Below are 9147 nucleotides of genomic sequence, written 5' to 3'. Positions count from 1 at the left end.
GAAAGGCTGCCGGGAAAGGAAGGCAAGCATGGCTGGAGATTTTTTTTTTTCATGACGAGCCACCTTTTCCTCAGCAACGCCTCGAGACGCGTCTTTGCTTCACCACCACCACCAACCGCCTTTTTTCCCCTCCTCCCGGCGCTTCTGAGGAGACGCGGCGCATAGTCTCCCTCCGTCCCACCCACATGGCCCGGAGAGCTTTGGAAGGAGGGGGGGGGGGGCGGTGAAAATGACACTGCAGTGCCGCCGAAGTAGAACCATTTGCGGCACTCCGCCGTCCGGGCGGGGCAGCGCGGGTGGGGAGGGTGGAGGAGAAGGTGGTTTGTGCCACTTCTCGCGTGGTTCTTTGCTTGCTGCAGGAGCACGAATTAGCTCAAAGGAGCGGAAAGGCGGCCCGTCTGACACGCAATCCGAGCTGCAGATTTTTTTTCCCCTCTCCCCCCACCACAGCTCGGGTCCTTCACAGTTGATGGCTGCGGGAAATCGAGCAACGGGGAGTAGAAGAAAGCTTGCGCTTTCATTCCCCTTAAACAGGAATGTCTGTATGTGGCTAGCAATAGTACTTATATAGTGCTTCATAGTGGTTTTAAGCGGTTTACAGAGCATATCACCCCCGACAATCTTTCCTCATTTTTCCCACCACGGAAGGGTGAGCCAGCCTTGAGCCTGGTGAGATTTGAACTGGTGAACTACAGCCAGCAGTCAACAGAAGCAGCTTGCAGTACTACACTCTAACCATTGCACCACTAAGGCACAGGTAAACTGGTCCTTATAAGTATTCCATTTTAGTAGCCACCTTGACTTAAAGATAAGCAGTGTCTGGTAGTCTTCAACAGTATACAGGTAGTCCTCGACTTTCAGTAGTTTGCTTAGTGACTGATCGAAGTCACAAGAGCATTGGGAAAAAGCGACTGGTGCCATTTTTCACATTGGTGAACCCTCACCCCCCCCTTGCAATGTTTGTCAGCTGGTTAATATTTAAAACGATTGCAGTGTCCTGGGGGGGGGGGTGTCCTACAATTCCAAATGTAAAACAATGCACTTGGGCAAAAGGAATCCTCAATCTGAGTATTGTATTGGCAGTTCTGCGTTAGCAAAAACTTCAGAAGAGAAGGATTTAGGGGTAGTGATTTCTGACAGTCTCAAAATGGGTGAACAGTGCGGTCAGGCAGTAGGGAAAGCATAGCTAGAGGTATAACAAGCAGGAAGAGGGAGATTGTGATCCCGCTATATAGAGCGCTGGTGAGATCACATTTGGAATACAGTAGTCCCTCGCTATACCGCACTTCACCTACTGCGGCTTCACTTCATCGCGGGTTTTCAAGAAATATTAATGAGAAAAATCATTCGCGGATCTTCGCTGGTTCGTGGGTTTCTGAGGAAGTCGATCGGCAGATTTAAACAGCCCGCCGAACTCGATCGGCAGGTTTTTCAAAAAATATATATCTAAAATTTTAAATACTGTATTTAAATACTGTATCTAAAATAAATACTGTGTGGGAAGGGTTTATAAACACTTAAAACAATGAAAACTTACCAAACAATTACAATATAAATACTTAAATAAGTACTATCAGTCGATAAATTCCCCATCGCGGATTTCACCTATCGCGGCCAGGTCTGGAACGTAACTCCAGCGATAGGTGAGGGACTACTGTACTGTGTTCAGTTCTGGAGACCTCACCTACAAAAAGATATTGACAAAATTGAACGGGTCCAAAGATGGGCTATAAAAATGGTGGAAGGTCTTAAGCATAAAACTTATCAGGAAAGACTTCATGAACTGTATAGTCTGGAGCAGTGTTTCCCAACCTTTTTTGAGCCGCGGCACATTATTCATATTTTCAAAATTCTGGGGAACACTGAAGGGGGGGTGCTAAAGAAAAGTTTGGACAAAAAAAATCTCTTCCTCCATTTCACTCTATTTCTCCCTCCCTCTTTCTCTCTTCCTTCCTTCCCTTCTTTCTCTCTCTCCATCCCTCTTTCTGTCTCTCTCTCTTTTTTGCTCTCTTTCTCTCTCCCTCCTTCCCTCCCTCTATGTCTTTCCCTCTCCCTCCTTCCCCCCTCTCTTTCTCTCTCTGTCTTGCTTTCTTTCCCTCTCTTTCTCTTGCTTTCTTTCTTTCTCATTCTCTCTCCCCTCCTTTTTCTCTCTCTCTCTTTCTCTCTCATTCACTACGCCGGCAACAGAGAGAAAAAGAAAGAGAGAGAGCCGGAGCCCCTCACCCTCCCAGACCTCCCCAGCGCCCGGCCACGCACCGCCTCCTGTTAGCCCGGCCGACTTTTCCCTGCTGCCGTTTTCTCTTCATGGCGCAAAGCCACACAGTCCCGGACTCCCGGATCGCTCGCTTCTCTGGCCAGCAAGCCGGCTGCCCGGAAAAGCATCGCACTTTTTCAATGCGCGGCACTTTCCTGGGCAGATGGCTTTGCTGACCGGAGAAGTGAGCGATCCGGGAGTCCGGGACTGTGGCTTTGCGCCATGAAGAGAAAACGGCAGCAGGGAAAAGTCAGCCGTTTTCTCTTCATGGCGCAAAGCCACACAGTCCCGGACTCCCTGATTGCTCGCCCCAAGGCAGGAGGCGGCGGCGGAGGAGAGGGGGCGGATTGCGCCCCAAGGCAGAAGGCGGCGGCGGAGGAGAGGGGGCGGATCGTGCCCCAAGGCAGAAGGCGGCGGCGGTGGAGGAGAGTGGGTGGATCGGGCGGGCAATGGGGCAGGGCGGAGAAGCCAGGGGCGTGTTTGGCCGGAGGCACCATGGGGAGGCAGGGGCGGCCGTGGCTCCCTTTACTCCTACTGCCGCACCTCTCCGCCCCTGCCTCCTTTTTCCCGCCTTCCTTCTTTGGGGCCCAGCAGGAGAATGTCGGATATGGCAGTCCGGCACCGGCAGCGCCCCGCCCAGCTGGAGCTTCTCTAGGTCCTAGCTTTGCGGCACACCTGACAGTGTCTTGCGGCACACTAGTGTGCCGCGGCACACTGGTTGGGAAACACTGGTCTGGAGGACAGAATGGAAAAGGGAGGACATGATTGAAACATTTAAATATGTTAAAGGGTTAAATAAGGTTCAGGAGGGAAGTGTTTTTAATAGAAAAGTGAACACAAGAACAAGGGGGCACAATCTGAGGTTAGGTGGGAGACAGACCAGAAGCAATGTGAGAAAATATTATTTGACTGAAAGAGTAGTAGATGCTTGGAACAAACTTCCAGCAGGCGTGGTTGGTAAATCCACAGTAACCGAATTTAAGCATGCCTGGGATAAACATATATCCATCCTAAAATAAAATACAGGAAATAGTATAAGGGAAGACTAGATGGACCATGAGGTCTTTTTCTGACGTCAACATTTTGCAACCTTCCAACAAGCAAAGTCCATGAGGAAGCCGGATTCGCTTAACAACCACGTTACTAACCTGACAACTGCGCTGATTTACTTAACAAACGTGACAAGAAAAGTTGTAAAATGGGGCAAAGCTTGCTTTTAGCCAATGTCTCACTTAAGCAACATAAATTTTGGAGTCAATTGGGGTCGTACATTGAGGATTGATTACCTGTAACAGTCTAAAAAAGTGTTTGGTGTAAATCTTAAGAAAAATGTATCTTAATGAGAGAGGGTAAGCTTAGTGTGGAAAGTTTTAATCAGCAACCATAGATATTCCAAATGTGCAGACTCAAATCCTGTATCAATATTTTGTTTTTATTAATGGCTTTCTGAATGTGTCACAATTATTATTCCCCCTCCAAGGTAGGCTACAGCAATAAATATTTTACAAGCGCAGAGGTGTTCTGGTTGATCTGCAGCTATTTTTGGATTTTTCCAGCCAAGGATTTACCTGGCCCTACATTTCTTAATATATGCTGATCGAGGATCAAGCACCAGTGAACACAACTGAATTTGATTCCAAGATTTTATTTATTTATTTATTTATTTATTTATTTATTTATTTATTTATTTATTTATTTATTTAAAATAATTTTGCCTCACCTACAGGTAAAATTTGAGGCAGGCAAGAGAGAAGAGACATAAAGTTCAAATTTATATATAGAATTAGTTTCTGAAAATAGCAAAATGTCCATATGGGTTTTTAAAACTTTGTTTTAATAGATTTTTAAATCTGTTTTTCCTTTCTTTTGGAAGGATGGAACATAATATCAAGTATGATGAAAAGTTCAAATGTGAGTAATATGACGGCCTTGGCATATTCGAGTTTCTTCCCGTGTAGGATTCAGAGATTTCTGGCGACGTTTCCCCGAGGTCCCACGCGTCATCTTCAGGCTGGTGCTTCTGTCCTTGTTCTAGGGAGAACACAGCGAGACCTGAGCTGCCTTCCCTCTATAAATATTGGTGGGTGGGTGTGGTTTGATGGCTCAGCAGCTGGATGCAGTGTTGAAACTTCCTGGTGAGTCAGTGGGGTAACACCTGGGGTCGTTGATGTAACTGAGCTATGCTGATTAGTTGATGTTTATAGATTGGGGGTGATATCCTGAGTAGTTGGAGCTTGCAGGCTACTTAGTTGTTTTGCAATGTGTGTTCTGAGTCTGGTTTCAGTTTGTATGGCTGGGATACGTTTGTTAATGAGGGCTGGTTTCCAGATGTCTGGTAGGCGGGAGGTATCATCACGCTTGTTCATATTTTGGGGATGTTTTTCTATCTCGATGGCTTCCATGATTATTCTTTTGCTGTAGTGTTCTGTTTTGGAAATTAATTTAGTTCTGTCAAAATCAATTCTGTGTCCTGTAGTTTTGAAGTGTTGGAAAAGGGAGGAAGTTTTTTCTTTTTTTTTCTTAATGCATTCTTATGTTCTGCAACACGTGCATTTACTCTCTTGTTAGTTTGTCCAATATATGTGGCTGGGCAGATCTTACATGGTATTTGATAAACTCTCTGGTTTTCTAGCTGGATATTGTCTTTGGGGTTTCTTAGGATGTTGGCTATTTTTTTATCTGTACCAAAGGCTGTCTTGATGTTGTGTTTGCGGAGAATTTTGCTGATTTTATCTGTGGTGCCTTTGATGTAAGGGAGGAGGGCGATGCCGTTGTCCTGTTCTGTGTCTTGGTTCTTGGGGGGTGTCTCTTTTTGGATTAGGTTGGTGATTGGTGATCAAAACATCGCCAGAAATCTCTGAATCCTACACAGGAAGAAACCCGAATATGCCAAGACTGTCATACCTGTATCCGTGAAAATCTACGAATCTATTTATTTATTTATTTATTTATTCATTCATTCATTCATTCATTCATTCATTTATTTGTTTATTTATTGGATTTGTATGCCGCCCCTCTATGTCTGTATGTATGTATGTATGTATCACATGTTTTTTTTGCTGAATTTTTAAAATTAAGGGAGACTAGGATGGCACCATTTCGGCCTTGTTCTGGCCTCATCAGCTAGCCACACCCTTACTGGGATTTGATCCGGCAGCTAGGCCGCCAGATCTGATCTCTTTCAGCTCTGTACCAAGGAGGGGCTATATGTTTTTTATGTCGGATCACCCTGGTATATTGAATGTGATACAAAAAAATATAGTTTGTCGGCAATGAATAAATTAACTGCCTTGAAATGGCCCTGGGTTGGGCCTAGAGGCAAAAAGGAACTGTGACGTTCCTTCAATATACCAGGGTGATCCGACATTAAAAACATACACACACACACCTCTCTCTATATATATATCCCTCTGCCTCTCTTTCTCTCTCTCTCTCTCCCCCTCCCTCTCTCTCTCTTTGTTCATGTTCCTTCCATTCAGCTTTTGACTTCTGTACCTGAAGAAGCCCATGTAGTCTTGACAAGGTTCTTCCAAAGTGGTTTCTATATTCCTTCTTCCTAGGACTGAGAGAGGGGACTGGCCCAAGATCACCTAGATTGCTTTGTATGTAAGATGGGACTGGAACTCACAGTCCTCTGGCTTCTAATGTATATTAAATCATAGTTCATTTTGACTAAGGTTTGTTGAATAAATTGCAATGGCTGTGCTCATACAATTTTGAAGTATGTTTCCTGAACAAATACTTTTTTAATCAATACTGTACATCAAACTGGAGTTAAGAGTTGAGATTTTAAAAGCAATTTGTAAAGTTTGTGCAAACTATAGTTAAGAGGCAATAGTAAACCACAGGCTGCTGTCAGACAGGAATGTATTAGTTCTGATTAGGGAAAAGAAGTTGCAGTGGTGTGGGATATATACTCAAAAAAATAAAGGTAACACTCAACGCATCCTAGATCTGAATGAATGAAATATTCTCATTGAATATTTTGTTCTGTACAAAGTTGAATGTGCACAACAGCATATAAAATTGATTGTCAGTCAGTATTGCTTCCTAAGTGGACAGTTTGATTTCACAGAAGTTTGATTTACTTGGAGTTATATTGTGTTGCTTAAGTGTTCTCTTTATTTTTTTGAGCAAAGTATTATACTTGAAATGATCCAGTGAAAAATGTGCAAAAGAAAACCACAAATATCTCTTGGAAATGATTCACAGAAAAAATAAAGCAAATGTTTTAACTCTGTGAGGGCTGAACATGGCAATGGGTGGGTGAGTGAGAATAAAGGTTGCATAGGGGAAATGACCCTTAGAAGCATGACAGGTGCTTCACGCATAAAACTTCTGGCTAGCTATCTTCATCTAATTGTGATGGGGGAAGAGCAAAGGTTAAATTTCCCGTCAACTGTGCTTTCTCCAATTGGCAGTGTCTTATCTACTAAAGACAGTCCTCACTGAGGTACAGTGTTCTGCTGAGTACCAGATAGTATTATGCTAAGTGGACTGCACACCTTGCCTTGTAGAAGGAAGCTGAAATCATAGAGACTGTTCAGTAGAAGTTGAATTGGATTTCAATTCTGTAGTAAGCCCATAAGTAGCTGATATGGTTTAGGTTTTGTATGTTGCATGTGCCCTAGCCATTGTGCTTTGTAAACCACAATTCGTGTCTTTGTGTGTTGTATGAACACAACCATTTGAGCTTTATTCACTTAACCATGGCTAAGCACACTATGGGAAGCCAACTGAACAGCCAGCCACTCCAGCTTTTGTACATAGCCTTTGAAGGAAAAAAAATCCTCCTAAAAAATTGATAAGGGTTTGCAATATCAGTAAATCAAGAAGAGACAGGCAGTAGAGATGGGCTAAGTAAAGGCTGCTGGGATCCTGAAGAAAGCAATGCCACATCTATCCAGGATTTTGAAGGTAAAAAAATTATGTTAGCTAAGTTGCTGAATTTCTGAAAGCAGATGGATATATTTGTGTTTGATTATATATCAAGTTACCAAAGGTGCAAAGGCCTCATATTAAAATTTATATTGATACCTCCAATTTTAAGGAACCCAATTTTGTGCAATGTTGTAACATACATTAGAAAACTAGGTACTGTCTTTATATAAAGGGAAATAAAGGAGTCATTATTTAGGTATAGAAAAAGGAGGCCGATGCTTTTCTGCCTTATGAAAACCAGTCCTCCCAGCAGCCTTTTGCTTCGACAAAAAGTTCCCTTTACCATCAAAAACTGTTTATGTCAGAAATCTAATAAATAGGTTTTACAGTAGAATTGTGCCTGGAAAACCAGCTGCCTATGATTTAATATATAAAATATATCATGGATTGTTTGGCCCAAAAGGAGCTTGCCTATCAATGACATGATGCAAGGGCTTTCACCAGGAATGGGTGAAATCAATGCTCCTGATAGCTAAGCTGTTACCTTATTAATCCATTAAGTGTTTACTTCCAGTTTGAGAATTAAAACAATCACTGGCTACTTGCTAAAGTAGGCAAAGAGATTCTCCATTATCAATTGGATCTTTGCCCTGCTTCCCATAAATGCCAAATAAATTGGAGTGCTTATTGTCACCTCCCTTTCCAATAAATGATGGCAAAATTAAAACAACAATTTGGGGAGATACCAAAAAAAGAAAGCTGATGCAGTATAGAGATAACCGTTGGCCCATTTGCTTTTAAGATAGAGAGTGCCCAACACAGTAGAACAAGCCTGCGGCTCTTCCCCCTATCTCCCATTGCCATACACCATTACATCTCCAGTTACCAATACATCTCTTTGATCAAATTTCTCAACCAACAAATAGTACTGCAGTTTTCCTCACCATTTATACAAAATGGTGAAGAAAATTGCAGTATTTTTTATTGTTGGGAAATCTCTTCCAATGGTCCTTGGAGGCTGGGGGGGAAAGAATCTCAACAACAGAAAGGTTATCATCTCTTGAAGGAGAATCCATGTCTTCTGTTGCCATGTAAATTCCTGGGCACCTGCTCTTCTGAACCAGGCCAAGACTTTTTAAGCAGATTCTGGCAAGCCTTCCCTGTATGCAAAATCATTTGTGTGCAGAAGATTGACAGAAGTTACGGGCTATTTTGAATGAAAAGAGTTACGTTCTCTTACCAATTTGGGCCAAAGATTCTGGTGGAGGTACAGCTTAACTGCATTTTTCAAAGTGGAGTCTTAGAGTTGTTCTTCATCTGTGATGATTTGAGATTATTCAGCACCATCAAATATACATGAAGCTAAGTGCTAGGAAGTTGCAAATTACTGCATGACACAATGGCTGAAACATTTCCAGGGACACCTCACATTTTTTTTAAAAAAATCAAAGCGCCAGCAGACTGAACTTCTATATTTTGATTTTCTATTTTGCTGACTTTAAATGAAAATGGCTCAGACTTTGGCTTGTTTTTCATAATTTCCCACAAATGAATGCTTTCACGTCCACTGTTACTCTGCATCCAATAAAGTATATTATCTGTGCTGAGGTCTCACAGAATTTGTAAGATATTGGTATATACTACAGGATATTTCTAAGCACATATTTAGCACAAGAAACGCTGATTGCTGGCTGCACAAGCCAAGGTCAGAAGTCCTTTTACACACAAAAATGCTCCCCCTGATTTCTTCCAGCTTTCTTTTTTTCAGCAGCACAGAAGTTTTTTGAATTGTTGCCATTCCTAAAAATGTTTACCAAAAAGGGGTATCTTTATACCTTTGGTATCTTTATACCTTTGAGTCATTGTTGACTTGTAGGCAACAGCCTGGAGAACTCTATGCTTTTCATGGCAAAATTTCAGAATCTTGACTTTGTCTGCTCCTTCCTAGGACTGAGAGACAATGACAGACCAAGCCCATTTGGCTGACTTTGTACCCAAGGCAGGACTGGGAC

At 42.6% G+C, this 9147-nt stretch overlaps 1 protein-coding gene across 1 annotated transcript in view; it reads left to right on the top strand.

Moving 5' to 3' along the window:
* Positions 1 to 508: 508 nt before the first annotated feature.
* LOC139156275 (sodium channel protein type 1 subunit alpha) overlaps positions 509 to 9147 on the top strand; it is a 149073-nt gene continuing 140434 nt past the window's right edge. The window contains exon 1 of the mRNA XM_070731700.1: positions 509 to 757. The gene's annotated coding sequence lies outside the window, so the exon portion shown is untranslated. The remainder of the gene's footprint in view (positions 758 to 9147) is intronic.

Source organism: Erythrolamprus reginae, chromosome 1, assembly GCF_031021105.1.
Source record: "Erythrolamprus reginae isolate rEryReg1 chromosome 1, rEryReg1.hap1, whole genome shotgun sequence".
NCBI classification, from domain to species: domain Eukaryota; kingdom Metazoa; phylum Chordata; class Lepidosauria; order Squamata; family Dipsadidae; genus Erythrolamprus; species Erythrolamprus reginae.
Note: the sequence above shows the minus strand (reverse complement) of the source record. Positions and strands in the feature narration are given on the sequence as shown.